Source organism: Canis lupus, chromosome 4 (genome assembly GCF_048164855.1).
Source record: "Canis lupus baileyi chromosome 4, mCanLup2.hap1, whole genome shotgun sequence".
NCBI lineage: Eukaryota > Metazoa > Chordata > Mammalia > Carnivora > Canidae > Canis > Canis lupus.
The window spans coordinates 63,456,722-63,472,801 of NC_132841.1; the positions used below are offsets into that span (position 1 = coordinate 63,456,722).

The window sequence follows — 16,080 nt, forward strand, 5'->3', positions numbered from 1 at the left end:
AAACAGCAAAAATGAAATGCAAACCAAATGTGAAAGTAGAATTCATTACTGTTGATGAAGGACAGAAACAGAAAGAAATTATCTACAAAATAAAATTATAACCAAAAATATCTGAAACGGGCTTTATAAAGAGAAATAATGATGATAACATGGGGTTGAGCACTTGCTATGTGCCAAACACTGAACTAAGAACTTCAGATACATCAATTCATTTAACCTTCCTGATAGCTGCTGAAGTAGGTATTACTGTTATCCCTTTTTAGAGAGGAGGAAACTGAGGCTTTTATAACTAGTTAACCAATATCACACAGCATTTGTTGTGGGAGAACCAGAACTTAAATTCAGTTAAATTTAACTGCTACAGTTAAAGTCCCCTGCTTTAACTGCTACACTGTACTCCCACTCCAAAGCATGGTACTATTCTCTTACTAGGGATTAGTGGGTGGAGCAGATAGTTGGGTTAGAAGAGACTTGGACAGGTCAGCCCATGGGCTAAGAACCTGGGCTTTAGAATCCTGACTTCTACATATACTTATGAGTATTATCACTTTTCTGATTCTTTATTTTCTCATCTTTAAGTGCCAGTTACGGTGTTTTAGATCACATAGAATCATTGTATGGTTAACCATGTCCATGTAAGTAAAACAATTAGTCTAGTATTGATGAGCAGTAACTTACAGGGGCTCAGTAAATGCAGGTTGTACATGAACTCCAGTTATGTTGGTCACCAGAGCTCTATAAAATGCTTAGTAGTTAGAGGAAAATTAACTGAGGGCAGTGCTTTCAGCAATGAAAGTTTGATAATTTAGTAACCAGATAAAGATTGGGACATACTTTTAGAACACACAGCCTGATTCTCAACATCTAAAATTATTCATGAAGGTGTTTCTAGAGACATTAAAATTTTTGTCACTGCCTCTACATGGGCAGAGGTGCCTGCAGAAGAACCTAACTAAAACAATAGGAGAAAATGACAATGATAAGGTCTGCTCTGATATGAGATGCCTTGGGTCAGTTTCTGTAGAAGCATGAGGTGAGACGGCTTTGATACATGATTTTAAGCGGGAGAGTTTTTTAGAGAAAACAAGGAAAGAAATGAGAAAGAATAGAGTAAGGATGTGGCCTCAGGTAAAGTCTAGCCTCTTGCTAATGCATAAATTGCACAGCAAAGTTGGCCTGCCTTCAGGTAATTTCAGGCTGGGATTCAGGACCTTTTGCAACCTATATGCATCAGGCCTTGGCTATGAGGGGCAGGGAAGGTTTAACTTTCCAAGGATCCTTCCCTCAACTGGGAGAATGCTGTGGAGAAGGTAAAGTATTGAGTACTGCCAACAGCTGGAGGATGAGTGAACCTGTGAGGAAAAGGGATAGGTGAGGCCAAAAACAGTCCCTACCAGAGGAAGCTTCTAAATATTGCTCAAGAAAATGCAATAGTAAAAGAAGAGAGATTCAGGAACATGAATCAGCACCCTGTGGGCATAGAGAGTAGTAGGAGTGTGATAATGGAGGTGATTACAATGGCAAAAAAGGATTCCTTGAACTCTTTGGATACCATATTACAGAACCTAATGTAAAAGTAGTCTCACCCAGAGAATACAGGACTCCAGAGGATGCACAGGGGCTAATGATTGCTTAAAAAAGAGATGGAATGTATGGCAGCTTAGGACACCATTTACGTATGTGTGTATCGAAGGCAAGATAGTGTAGTGGTGGATGGCAAAGTCTGGTATGGGAGGCAGAAGCCAAAAAGAATAGTCTATAGGCACAGTCTAAGATAATTTATTTCCAATTAACTAAATTTTACCAAATGAAATGACTTTTTCAGAACCAAAATATTTTAACTAACACGCCTTGCCATTATAAGGTAGGGACAAGGTAAAAGTGTTCTAGCTAACACTACTAATCATTGGTGATACATCAAAGATAGGGCCCCAACTTTATACTTGGCAAGCTCTTTAATGTCTAAATGCTGAGGTTTTTATACTATCATTATTATTATTTTTTATTCTCAGGTTTTCTTTTTTTAAATCCCACCATGCTTGGATTTTCCATGCTCTGTCCAAGAATATAGCACCTGTTTTGGGGAATACATAGAGATGGAGGTTAATTGACTAACCCTAGGACATGGAAGAAGCAGTGGTTGAGTATCAGCCACAGTGTGGACCCTGAGAGTCAATGAGTCTGGCACTTAAACATGCAGTGTTCTTTATGCCTGGCTCTTTCCTTCTCTGATTTTTATCACTTGTCCCAACTCAGATATCAGCACAAAAGTTCTAGGAGGGCATTGGAAAATACCTGTAGTATTTTCTTGGACTCTGATAATTTTAGGCAATATAGATTACTATGATTACTGTAATCACTTTCCTAATGGTCTCTGCTACCAAGCTTCCTACCTCTACTCTTCTAAAATGTGCTTTCTGAAGCACAGATTTTATTATATCCTATTTAAAGCATTTCAGTGGCTCCTCAGACCCTGGGTTTCTTTCTAATCTCATCTGTCACTGTATTGGACCTTACTCACCTTTAGCCTCATTGAATATCCCAGTTCTCCGCACTGTTGCATGTGCGACTTTCTCTGCCTAGAAATCCCATGTCAGTTTTCTTCTATTGGCTAACATTCACTTTTCCTGTGTGAGTTGGCATCAGTATCACTTCCTCTGGGAATCTTTTTTTGAACCTTCCCCCAGGGCTGAGTTGGGAAGCCACCCCCTGGCTTAACACTGACATCTCACTTATCACACTGTCTTATAACTACCTCCTAACCCGGACTTCTCCCCAATTCTATTTTTTTTATTATTATTATTTTTAATAATAAATTTATTTTTTATTGGTGTTCAATTTGCCAACATACAGAATAACACCCAGTGCTCATCCCGTCAAGTGCCCCTCTCAGTGCCCGTCACCCATTCACCCTCACCCCCCGCCCTCCTTCCCTTCCACCACCCCTAGTTCATTTCCCAGAGTTAGGAGTCTTTATGTTCTGTCTCCCTTTCTGATATTTCCCATACATTTCTTCTCCCTTCTCTTCTATTCCCTTTCACTATTATTTATATTCCCCAAATGAATGAGAACATATAATGTTTGTCCTTCTCCGATCGACTTATTTCACTCAGCATAATACCCTCCAGTTCCATCCACATTGAAGCAAATGGTGGGTATTTGTCATTTCTAACGGCTGAGTAATATTCCATTGTATACATAAACCACATCTTCTTTATCCACTCATCTTTCGATGGACACCGAGGCTCCTTCCACAGTTTGGCTATTGTGGACATTGCTGCTATAAACATCGGGGTGCAGGTGTCCCGGCATTTCATTGCATCTGTATCTTTGGGGTAAATCCCCAACAGTGCAATTGCTGGGTCGTAGGGAAGGTCTATTTTTAACTCTTTGAGGAACCTCCACACGGTTTTCCAGAGTGGCTGCACCAGTTCACATTCCCACCAACAGTGTAAGAGGGTTCCCTTTTCTCCACATCCTCTCCAACATTTGTGGTTTCCTGCCTTGTTAATTTTCCCCATTCTCACTGGTGTGAGGTGGTATCTAAACAGCACTTCAATTCCAAAATTCGAACACATTATTAATCGTGAACATATGATTGAATGACTGCATCATTGCACTTGTAGTCATGTATTTAACTTTCATAAATCAAACATGTCTTAAGACATACAGTAGTCAAATTATATGGAATGATTTTATTTTTATTAATTAAATTTCTGTTATGTGTTGATGGACAGTTGGAGAACTATCTTGGCTGACAGCATCCTTGTATAAAAGTCCTTTTTGGGAAGTGCATAGTGTTTGAGGAGAATACCTACAAGTGTATGGCTATTAGTTATGTCTCAACTTTTCTAGTTTTAAAAGAAAAAGTAATTCATTAGAACTATTAAGGGTAATGACAAGATTTCATTCTTTTTTATAGTTGAGTAATATCCCATTGTGGTGTATATATGTATATATTATATATATAATACATATAATACATATAATATATAATATAATATAATATAATATAATATAATATAATATAATATAATGCCACATCTTCTTTATCCTTTCCTTAGTCTGTTAACTTGGGCTATTTCCATAATCAGGCTTTTGTAGATAATGCTGCCATAAACAGGGTGTATGTATTGTTTTGAAATAGTATTTTTGTATTCTTTGCATAAATACTTGGTAGTGTAATTGCTGGATCATAGGGTAGTTCTGTTTTTAACTTTTTTGAGGAACCTCCATACTGTTTTCCAGAGTGGCTGCACCATTTTGCATTCCCACCAGTTGTGCAAGAGGGTTCCCTTTTCTCCACATCCTCACCAACACCTGTTATTTTTTGTATTGTTAACTTTAGCCATCCTGACAGGTTTGAGCTGATAGTTTCTTTCTTTTTTTTTTTTTTTGAGGTGATAGTTTCAATTTGCATTTCCCTGATGATGAGTGATATTGAGCATTTTTTCATGTGTCTGTTGGCCCTTTTTATGTCTTCTTTGGAAAAATGTTGATATGCCCATTTTTTTTAAATTTTTATTTATTTATGATAGTCACAGAGAGAGAGAGAGAGAGAGAGAGGCAGGGACACAGGCAGAGGGAGAAGCAGGCTCCATGCACCGGGAACCCGATGTGGGATTGGATCCCGGGTCTCCAGGATCGCGCCCTGGGCCAAAGGCAGGCGCTAAACCGCTGCGCCACCCAGGGATCCCGATATGCCCATTTTTTAATTGGGTTATTCATCTTTTTGGTTGTTGAGTTTTTATAAGTTCTTTATATATTTTGGATACTAACCCTTTATCAGTTATGTTATTTGCAAATAGCTTCTGCCATTTCTAGGTAGCCTTTTAATTTTGTTGTTTCCTTTGTTGTGCAGAAGCTTCTTATTTTGATGAAGTCCTAATTATTTATTTTCATTTTTGTTTCTATTTGCAGCAAAATAATTCAGTCAGAAAAAGACAAATACCATTTCACTTATATGGAACTTAAGAAACCAAACAAATGGGGATGCCTGGGTGGCTTAGCGGTTAAGCGTCTGCCTTCAGCTCAGGGCATGATCCTGGAGTCCTGGGATCGAGTCCCACATCGGGCTTTCTGCATGGAGCCTGCTTCTCACCTCTGCCTACGTCCCTGCCATTCTCTGTGTATCTTTCATAAATAAATAAAATCTTAAAAAAAAAAAAGAAACCAAACAAATGAACAAAGGAAAACAGTGAGAGAAAGAGGCAAACCAAGAAACACACTCTTAACTATAGAGAGCAAACCAGTGGGGAGGTGGGTTGGGGGGATGTGTTAGGTAGGTGATGGGGATTAAGGAGTGCACTTGTGATGAGCATCAGGTTTTGTATGGAACTGTTGAATCACTATATGGCACACCTGAAATTAGTATTACACTGTGCATTAGCTAATGGGAATTTAAATAAACACTTAAATATTAAAGGTAATGGCATTACAATTTATCAAAAAATGATGAGCTTCTTACTGCTTATTTGGTAATTCTGATGATAAATAACTATCTGATAAAATATCTGTATTTATTCTCTTCAAAGAGAACTGTGATTTTTCTAGAGTTTTTTTTCTGATCTAAGTAGCCAATTGGTCTCACATTATAAATAAAGTAAAAAATACAGTAAACAAATTAACTTGATTTAGAAGAATTTCCCTTCCACTTTTTTACTCTTTCTACAAACTAGTAGATACATACCATCAAATATCAAAAGTATAAATATAGCATTATCAGGAGGAAAGGTGAGGTGATTTTCTGAGAACCATTGAAATGTTATCATACAATTATTTATAATTTACACTGTTCCAAAAAATTATGGTGGAATATCAACAGAACACAAAAAATTAAAGTAGGAAAAATAAAGAGAAAAGTGAAAAATCATGATGATTATGTAAGAAGTACACCTAAAGTTCAATAGCATAAATAAGTTGTACTCTTGTGCCCATACCAAGTATGAATGTATTTTTGTGTAGAGGGTCTTTTGAGAAAAAAGAATAAAACCTGCTTCACCTTACTTATTCATTATGTCTCTTAATAGTTTAACAGTAGAGCAAAGGCACAGCTTGTTTAATTTTGATCACCAAGCCACCTTGGGAGGACAGTGTTGCAGGCAAGTCAGATTAGTGAGGAAGGAATGCAAGGTTTAATGACAGTGCTTTTTACTGCCTGAATTCCATACACTTTGAGGTCCACGTAAAACCTCCTGTTAGACTGTGCTTGGCTACCATCCTTAGAGCCACTATGGCTGTTTGCAGAAGGTCCAAAACGTGTTTGTCTCCTCAAAACCTCTCCTTTTCCCATATTTGCCTTTGATAATGTGTGGTAAATGTGGCATAACAAAAGTACACACTGCCTGTAAAATCCACTTCCTTCTTGCCCTGTAAATTTATGCTCAAGAGGGTTTAGACTTCGCACCTTCTTACTGGAGCCACATAAATAAGTGGCAGTGATTTCTTGATAATGACAATTAACTGAAAAATCTCATGCTCCCAGAGCCCAAAATTTGCATCTGATATAAGCCAATCCTAAAATACCTTATAAGAAGTGAGGGATAGTATAAATTGCTCAAATTAATCATAATCCCTACGTCTGGGGAAAAGTGTAGTTGAAACACTTGAGCTATAAAACCAGATGGCACACTATGTTTATATAAGCTGTTTGCCTAGAAACTGAACCAGATTTGTAAACACTAAATCAATATTTGAAGGTTAGGTGCCAGCTGTTTTTCAGGATGCCGTTAAGTGACTGGAGCTCATCAGCGGGTCTCAAATAAGAGGCATCTTTAAGCCTGGCCACTGTACCTGCATTCCTCTGTTTCACAGCAGCCATATGAACATTTCAGCCATTTCCACAGGACTCAACAAACCTAACACAGATTGTCACCACCCTGCCATGATTTTTTCTCAAGAGTTTTATTCATTTAGTGCTGGCAATAACTAACTAATGGACTGACTGTTTATTTGCCTGGCATCCCTTCCTAAATGCTCATTGACCAGTGATTCACTTTGACTTGCATGTGGTTTTGGTTTAATTTGCCATGTTACTGTTGCCAGGGACCCTAGTGGTTTACACTTGCTATGCACCAATAAACTTTTTTTTATAATTGGAGAGATCTGTTGTGCTTTTCAATGCCACATGGCAGAAGGACCTTAAAAGTAAATTAATAATAAGAGCGATTAAGTGAGTATTTTATCAAATTATTTGTTTGGGAACAGCTGAAATCAATATGTTAAAATAATACCAGCTTGTAATAAAAAAGATTGTTTCTGTGATTCCTAACCCATCAAGCCAAACATTTCTGCAAAAGCTGATGTGATTTTCAAGTTTTTATGTTTATTTCCATTAACTTGAATGTGGTTCCACCCAGATCTCATGTATATACATCCTTCCTGTCCTATTAAATGGAAACTCTATGGATAAAACAGAAAGTTAATGTTTATTGAAGAGTCTTGTTTGAAGTAAGGAGACAGACTTAGTAACTGTGTATCTTGTTAGCACACTATATTCTAGGAAAATAAAGTTTGAATTACTAATAATTATAAATTATTAGTTCTATCCAGAAGTCACTTCTCAGAGCTCATTTCTTCATTTAAAGTAGGCAAAAATTTCTGAGGATTTTATAAAGATTGATTAAAATAACATACAAAAATATAGTAAACTATTATCTTTACTATTATTCATATCACAATTTAACTGTTTTAAATATCTAGTTTTTTTAAAGTATATTAAGTCCTCAACCTCAATAATATACACTAGAAATATATGCTAGATATATATTTGGAAACTGACTATATTTACAATGTCAGTTACTTCTAAAATAATTTATCAAGGAAATGGAGGTAAATGTTTTAACCTTGGCTGTCTTCAGATTTTGAGGTTTTGCTAAAAAAAAAAAAAAAACGCCAGTTTGGAAGAGGGGAGAATTATATGAGGAGAAGGTGATGATTAAGAATATAATTATAAATTTATGTGAATGGTTAAAATAATAAAACTATGCTAGGTATATCTAACAAACAAGGGGATTTTATCATGATATAGAAGTAAACTGTGAAACCCAACATATTTAAAATAGTTAACAACTTGTATTTGAATTAGCAGATACATTAGAACAGAACAATTTTGAACTAGCATACGTGACTTTATAGTATGTAGTTAATCAGAGTGGAAATAGTTACTTAATAAATGATGCTGAAATAGCTGGCTGATAAAAAAATCACAACAATAGGCTTTTAGATTCCCGTGTCATAGCATGTGAATTCTGAGTGGATTATACAAGTACATGCAAAGTGGATGCAAACAAACAAAATGGGAAGAAAATGGAAGTTATTACCTAATGTTGGTAAAGAAAACTATATTCTAAACATAAAATTAATACAAATAAAGGAAAAAATGATTTAACCATATATAAAAAATTAGTATGATAAAAATTTAAACCAAATCCAGAGGCTAGATAACAAACATTAACAAACATTAATTAATATGACAAGATTGAATAGCTTTAGTTTATGAAGAACTGAATAATAAAACAATAGTTTCCAAACTGAGCCTAGAAGAAAAACAATCCAGGAAGATGAGACACACATGTTAAAAATCCACCTGAATTAAAATATTCATTTTAAAAGAGCCATCAGATAACATATTCCTCTTCCTAAGTTACCATAACATTTAAAATTTAATTTAAATATAATTTTTAAAAGTTAATACATTGATATCATTTAAAATTCAAAGGTAAAAATGTACCTTTCTTAGGGTGCTGGGTGGCTTAATTGGTTAGGCATTTGACTCTCATGATCTAAGGGTGAGGTTGAGCCCTGTGTCTGATTCCATGCTGGGCATGGAGCCTGCTTAAGATTCTCTCCCTTTTCCATCTGTCCCTCCCTCCACCATCTCACAATCTCTCTCTCTCTCTAAAAGAAAAAAATGAGCCCCTCTCATCTCTTCTCAGCTGATTAATTCTATCCTAGGAAATAATGAATGTTTGCAATTTCTTATGGAAAGTTTTCTTAAACTAATTTTTAATCCTAATATTGGTGAGGCCTCAGTGAAAAATTTTTGAGGAAAAACTGCAGATGACAATATAAATTGATAATAACCATGAAAAAAATGGCTTTCAAGCTTTAGTATGTTTCATTGTTGAATTATTCATTCTCATTCCTCATTCTAGGAACTTCTCTCAAAGAAATAGACACAGGAACAAAATTAGTGAATTGATAATTAATTACATATTATTTAGAGAATAGTTAGGAACAAATTTAATATATAAACGCCCATTTGAAATTATTTTCTTACCCTGTAGTGTACCATTCTCTGCAAATTTCTACAGAATAAACTATTATAGTCCTTAATCTGAGAAAAGAGAAAAGAACAAATGGTAGTAAAGGAAGGACATGTAGGAAAAGGGGAAGGATATTTGATGACTCGTCTCTGCTGTTTCATTCATTCATTCATTCATTCATTCTTTTTTTTTTTTTTTTTTTAGTTTTTATTTATTTACTTGAGAGAGAGCACAGAGGGAGAGGGAAAAGCAGACTCTCCACTGAGCAGAGAGCCCTACGTGGGGCTCAGTCCCAGGACCTTGAGATCACAACCTGAGTGGAAGGCAGACACTGAACCGACTGAACCACCTAGGCACCCACATTAATTCATTATTATTCTAAATATTGAACACTTTTTAGTACTTACCAAAGGTCTCATCATTGGTAATATATCATGGTGGAAAAAAACTAAGCAAAACTCCCTTACACATAGCTCATAAGTTAATCTTTACAAAATCATATGATGGCAATTTGCTCTTATATTTTTATGAAAATTGGTTCTATGAAATATTTAAACTTGATATGAATTTTTAAATCACTCTAACCAGTTTTCAAAACAACCCCTTCCCCAATATAAAAGTACAGACTCTTCCGGAATTCTGACTAGAGTTGAATTATGTTTATTATTAACTTCAGAAGAATTAATATTTGTATAATGTCATCTCATGTACAGGAATAGGCATTTCTCCACATCTATTCAGGTGGAGTGTTAAGTCCTAATATTATTGTTATTTTATATATTTATATACATTTTCTACATCATTAAATGTATATCCATAAATGTAAAATAAAGTTAAAATATTTACTGAAATAAAATAATGAAGGCATTAGAAAAATTAGTTAATGCAATAAGATATTTTTGAGCAGTACAGGAATTATAAATTATAAATAAATTATATTGAAGGAGAATCATCAACAGAAAATAAGAGAATATAAAAGATATTTCTGGTATATGGCAGATAAAGGTTAATAAGTTATCATTTAAATGTATTCCCATAGTTTGATAAGAAAATAATAGTCCAAAGGAAAAGGTTATTCACACACACAAAAATGTCAGTTGAAAAATTAGCAAGATACTCAACCTCACTGCCAATGCAAATTAAAGCAATAAAAAAAGGTATTTGTCCAAAAGATGGGCAAAAATGTAAAATAGTGATAACACCATTCACAGGCAAGAATACAAGTAAACTAGTGCTCTTGTACATTGGTCACAATATAAATGATTGTGATCTCAGTGGAAATGGAATTACTAATATCTGTCAACATTAAATACAAAAAAAACTTGTAAGACTTGACCAATTCAACTTGGGAAATCTATTGTAAGGAAATAAAATCAATTGATAAAAATGTATCAATAGGATTCATTGTGGCTTCGTATGTAGTGATAAAAAACTGTAACCATCTGATCATCCATTAATAGGGAAATAAGAGTATAGCATGGTGCAGCCATGCTCTGAAATTAAGTGCTGTTAAAACAAAGAATGAAGGCTTTACCTGTTAACCTGAAAAGATGTTCATGATGTCCTTTAAAGAAAGATGAAGTTCAATTATAATTTATCAAATATGATCCACTTTTTTATAAGCAAACAAACAAAAAACTCAATTCTTAACTACCACCTATCTAAATTTGTGCATCTATGATATAAATGCAGATAAAGTTTTTAAAGTATGTACAGCCAATTAGACATGGGTAGGAATAGGGTGAAAGATTATCTTATTTTTTCATCCTCAAAGTACTTTTACAAATTTCCATGATTTTATGCTAGTTAATTTTATTTTAAATATAGTGTTCAGAATTTAAGTTATTATAGTTAAGAAAGAAAACAACTTGTAATAATTTGTTTTAAGTTGAAACTACCTAGCACAAAAAAAAAAAAAAAAAAAAAAAAAGAAACTACCTAGCACACAAGTACTTGGCAAACCTATTATCTGTAACAAATTTTAAAAATGCCAAATTTTAGTGTTACTATACTTTAGACTTATTCAATAATTGTTACAATAGAAAGTCTTGTTATATTGTTATTGTTGCTTATTCAGTATATGTCATGAAGGAATTTTACAATATACTTCAGACTTGAAAATATGTTGGTATTCATGTTTTTTTTATTAGGGTTACTTTGTATCTCTGATTCCTCCAATATGTCCACAGGTGTCCTTTTTCTCTTATTTCTATAGTAACACAGCCAATTAAACAATTTAATAGAACTGCTTGATAAAAGAGATTTTAAGTAAATATGATTTACACTGTGCATCTTTATTGTATACTTGCCTATTTTCTGTGAAATGATTTTCTGGAAAGATCAAGTAATATTTTAAGTAGGTATAGAATGAGGGAGGTAAAAAAAAAAAAAAAAAAGAATGAGGGAGGTATCTGAAATTAAATGTGAATAAAATAGGCACCTTCCCAAATGGTATTGATTGCTGTTTAGAAAAATACATCCTTTAAGCCTATTATGTTATTCTCTCAATAATAAATTAGAAAAAAAAAAAGACCATAGGAGCCATCTATTTATCTGTCCACATTTGTTTACTGAGAAAACCAATATTAGTTAGTTACTGTTGCTTTGTTTGTTTTAATTTAACTATGGTTAATTTCTGCATATAACCAATAATCAATTATTCTTCATAGTTCAAACTGATTAGAGTTATAGTTTGCAAATACTGTGATTTTAAGGAGTTTTTGATTCTTTGAGTTATACTGATTAATATTTATAGGATTAGAACTTAAAACTAAATGAATTATTGTTTATTGATTCATTAAGTGGCAATATAAACTCATTACATGGTAACATAAATAACCTAATTTTTATAGAAGATATATTTTCAAAAAAAGTTGATTTTTTAAAGTTATCTGCAAATCTTTTTTTATGTCTGATTTAGAAGACTATTGGATACTTATACATTCTTTAGTTTACTGGAAAAAAGACTAGATTTGTGAGAGAATAAGAGCAAAAAGGAAAATAATATTTTAGTGTCATTATGAAAATAACTCTGATATTATAGATCTAATAAATAGGATCTTCAAGGGGTCACAAAACCACACTTTGAGACTGCTGGCATAGAATAACTATTTAGTAACAAGTGTAACTACATTGAGGAAAAGGAATAGACTGGATGTATATGATTAAATTATGTAATCTAGATGGAGAATTCATGAAATTTAGCCCACTAGAATGCACTGATTCTTTTGAAATGAGTTGAATTGAGCTGTTTTCATACGGGTATGAGAGAACTGGATAGAAATAATTCACTTTGCTGAAGACTGCTTTTCAGGATCAATGTTATGAATTGTTATGAATAATTCTAACAGTTTCTTTACCTTTATTTTTAAGATTCCGAAAAGGATCATTCCAGTTAGCAAAATTAAGTCATGTGTGGTACCCTGGCTTTCTACGACTGAGGGAAAATAATTTGTCTAACCCTCCCCCCCTTTTTTCTTTCCATAACCAGAGGGATAACGTTCTCCATGATTAAAAAGAGAGTTTAGGTACTGGAATAGCAAGATTAAGATAAGTCTGCACTCTATTGATAGCAGGGATTTCCCATTTGTATTTTCTATTGTTCCTGGACTAATGGTAACCAAATACTGGCTCTTATTAGTAGCCAGCATGTTGACCTTCATTCTAAATCATACCTAGGAGATTGTCAGGTGTTAGGGTTGTTGAAAACTGCAGGGCAGTAGGCACTTTACTGAATAAAGACAAAAATTTAGGCTTAAACAATGAACAAATTATTTTACATTATCCAAATAACATTTTATAAAGGACTACTTTGCAAAGCCCTTGATATTATACTGAATCTCAAGATATCATTAAAAACCATTATGGGAAAATTTAAAGTCAATTGTTGTGACCCTGACCTCCGCATCATACTCCACAGGAAGGTACCACTTTCTACCCTAAATATTTGTCAAATGTTTTGTTTTCTGTAGCAAAAAAACTTCAAAAATAGATGTTATTTGATAGGAAGAAACCTGAAGTAAAAGGTTCTTTGCTTATATGTCACTATTCATATTTAAAAGTTTAGGAACTTTCAACAAATCCTTTGAGTGGCATATCTGTTGGAATGTGGTAAACCCCGACTTTGCAAACTCTCTTTTAATGGTAAGTCTCCAATGAGAAGGCATGCTTAATCGAAAAGAAGGTCAGAGCTCCTTTCACTTTCACTAGAAAGGTCATTCTAACACCAGCAATTTTGAAGAGAACCAAAGAAGTAATTAAGCTGCCAATAATTATAGAAGACTCTTATGGAATAAATTGCCCTTGACCCCTATTTATTTTGGTCAAGAAACATCTTACAGGATTTTATTTTTATCTATGGCTGCTACTGTAAGTTAATCTTTTATTTCATGCTAAAATAAAGTCAGAACAGAAAAATGATCTACTGAGGAGAGAACAATGACTTATGTCTGTAATATGCACTTAATTTTAAAATATAGATCCACAGTTAAAAAACCTAGAATTATTAGTGTTGGTTTGTCATATGACCTCTATACACTTTGGAACCTATTCAGAGCACCCTCAATGGACATTGGACAAATGGTAGCATTAACATACTTGTCTACTTGTATTAGCTACAAATAGCTACAAAGTGCCTGCTTTTTTCCATCTTAAAGTTGTTGGGAGTTCTTAGAAAGTCAGAATTTAAGCATTTTTACTATCTTATTAAAATATTATTTTTAAAAAGCCATTTGAAATAAATGTTCAAAATAGTAATTTTGAATTTCAAGTAAAATTAAAGGTGAGTTACCTGTCAGGGAAGAAGAATAAAGTGAGGGACATTTGAGAAGGGGAGTTATATATAATTTGGAATAGCATATTTGATAATTTCATTATAATTAAAATTAAATTTATTTTAAAATGTCAAATAGCATTCCAGTTGGGTATTAAGGCAGATATAAGTTATTTATGTGTTTGTTTGATTTTCCAAAGAGAACATGGGTTAAACATAGTTGAAAATCCACAATTTAGAGAATTACCATTTTTTGTTTTAAATAATGAGTCATCAAAAATCTCTGTAATAGGCTTATTAAAATTAAGGTTCTCTTAGGCTCGAAAATCCTAAGATGTCTAGCCAAATAGATCTGGGTGATGGATATAAGGGAGTTCATTCAGTTCTCTTTTCTTTGAAATGTTTGGAATTTTCCATAAGAAAAGTTACATGGTTATGGCCTGCAATAGCTGAATAGCTTGATGAAAAAATAAAGGTATGTCAGAGATATGAAAATATTTTTGAAGGAGGAGTGAAAATTCACATAAATGCTTCTTTTTAAACATTTAAAACTAATAGTAAAAAGTCCTGTCGCCAATTTTGTGATTAAGGATGAGAGATATATACTATCAATATGTACAACAGAATGGGTAAAACTTAATGGAGGGACATACATAGAGATATAGGAAAGAGTGGAAGTGCATCCTAGATCTGGAACAGTGAGACTGGATTAGGAGACAGGGAGAGAAATAAGCATTCAAGAAGGAAGCACATAAGCACAGACTAGAACAAAAAGAAAAGGAAGAATGAGAGTTAACCTCTTAGGGAGGAAGAGGTCCCCAAAAGTGGTTAATAGATTTTAACTACCTAATACAAAGAGAATCAACTATTTTAAGACCTGGCACCACTTATCCTCCAAGTGGTCAAAATTGCCTCTTGCTAAATCTGTGTCCCAGTTCATTGGTAATCTCTCTTTCTTTAACTTCTTTCACCTTCAATACAGTTTCTTGAAACATCTGGTGTTTTTCTAAAGTATGAGAGAGCTAAAGCTGAATAAATTATTGAAATGAGGAAGCCCTGATTACAAATCCATTTATTTTTATGGAAGGGATAAGAAAACCTTAATGGGAGTCGCCAAGTTACAGAAACTTAAACATTTGGGAAATTTTTCTTCAGGTTGAAATTAAGCATAGAACCCCATGCTTTAGGTAAGTTTTTGGTAGTTCCCTGGGAGAATTCGGTTCCCGTAAATGATGAGATGTAAAATAGACTTTCATAGAACTGAAAGGCTGGCCAGTGATTTGTTCTTGTTTTTTTTCTGGAGTGTTCTCCAACACCAACAACTGATTCTCTGCTACCAATTTAGTGTTCCACAAAGTCCATTCAATTTTGACACTAACTCCTTAGTAGAGTTAGTGTAGACCCCACATATTAACGGTGTAGTCCCATAAGACTGCCTCTACCAGATGCCAATCTCCAGTTCCAGGTTGTCAATGACACTTCTGGCCAATTGGTTATAAACTGGGAGTTCCCAAGAGCCCCTCCTCAGGTTCCAGATTCTGTTGGAATGGCTCACAGAACTCAGGAAAACAGTTTATTTGCATTTAGTGATTTATTATGAAGGATACAACTCAGGAACAGCCAGATGAAAGAGATGCATAAGACAGGGTATGGAGAATGAGAGAGGCACAAAGCCTCCAAATTCTCTTTGGGCACACTACCCTCTAAAGCTCTTTGATGTTTTCACCAACCCTGAAGCTTAGCTAATCTCATTATTCAACAGTTTTTATAGAGCATATTTTCTCATCCTACTCCTACTTTCCCAGAGGTGGGGCCGAAAGTTCCAATCCTCTAATCACTTCATCTTTCTGGGACCAGCCCTATCCTGAGGGATCTAAGAACCCCTCTAAGTCAACCTAAGTAAACTCAATAGCATAAACTCAGAGATATTTGTTTGGAACCAGTGTTTCAAAAGACATTGCTATTACTCAGGAAATCCAAGAGTTTTTAGACCTCTTACCTACGAATAGGGACAAAGACTAAATATATTTATTTCATCAGAGT

General features: G+C 34.1%; 1 long non-coding RNA gene across 1 annotated transcript in view; it reads left to right on the plus strand.

Moving 5' to 3' along the window:
- Positions 1-16,080, plus strand: part of LOC140631603 (uncharacterized) — a 107,613-nt gene that overhangs the window by 61,968 nt on the left and 29,565 nt on the right. The gene's annotated exons all lie outside the window — the stretch shown is intronic.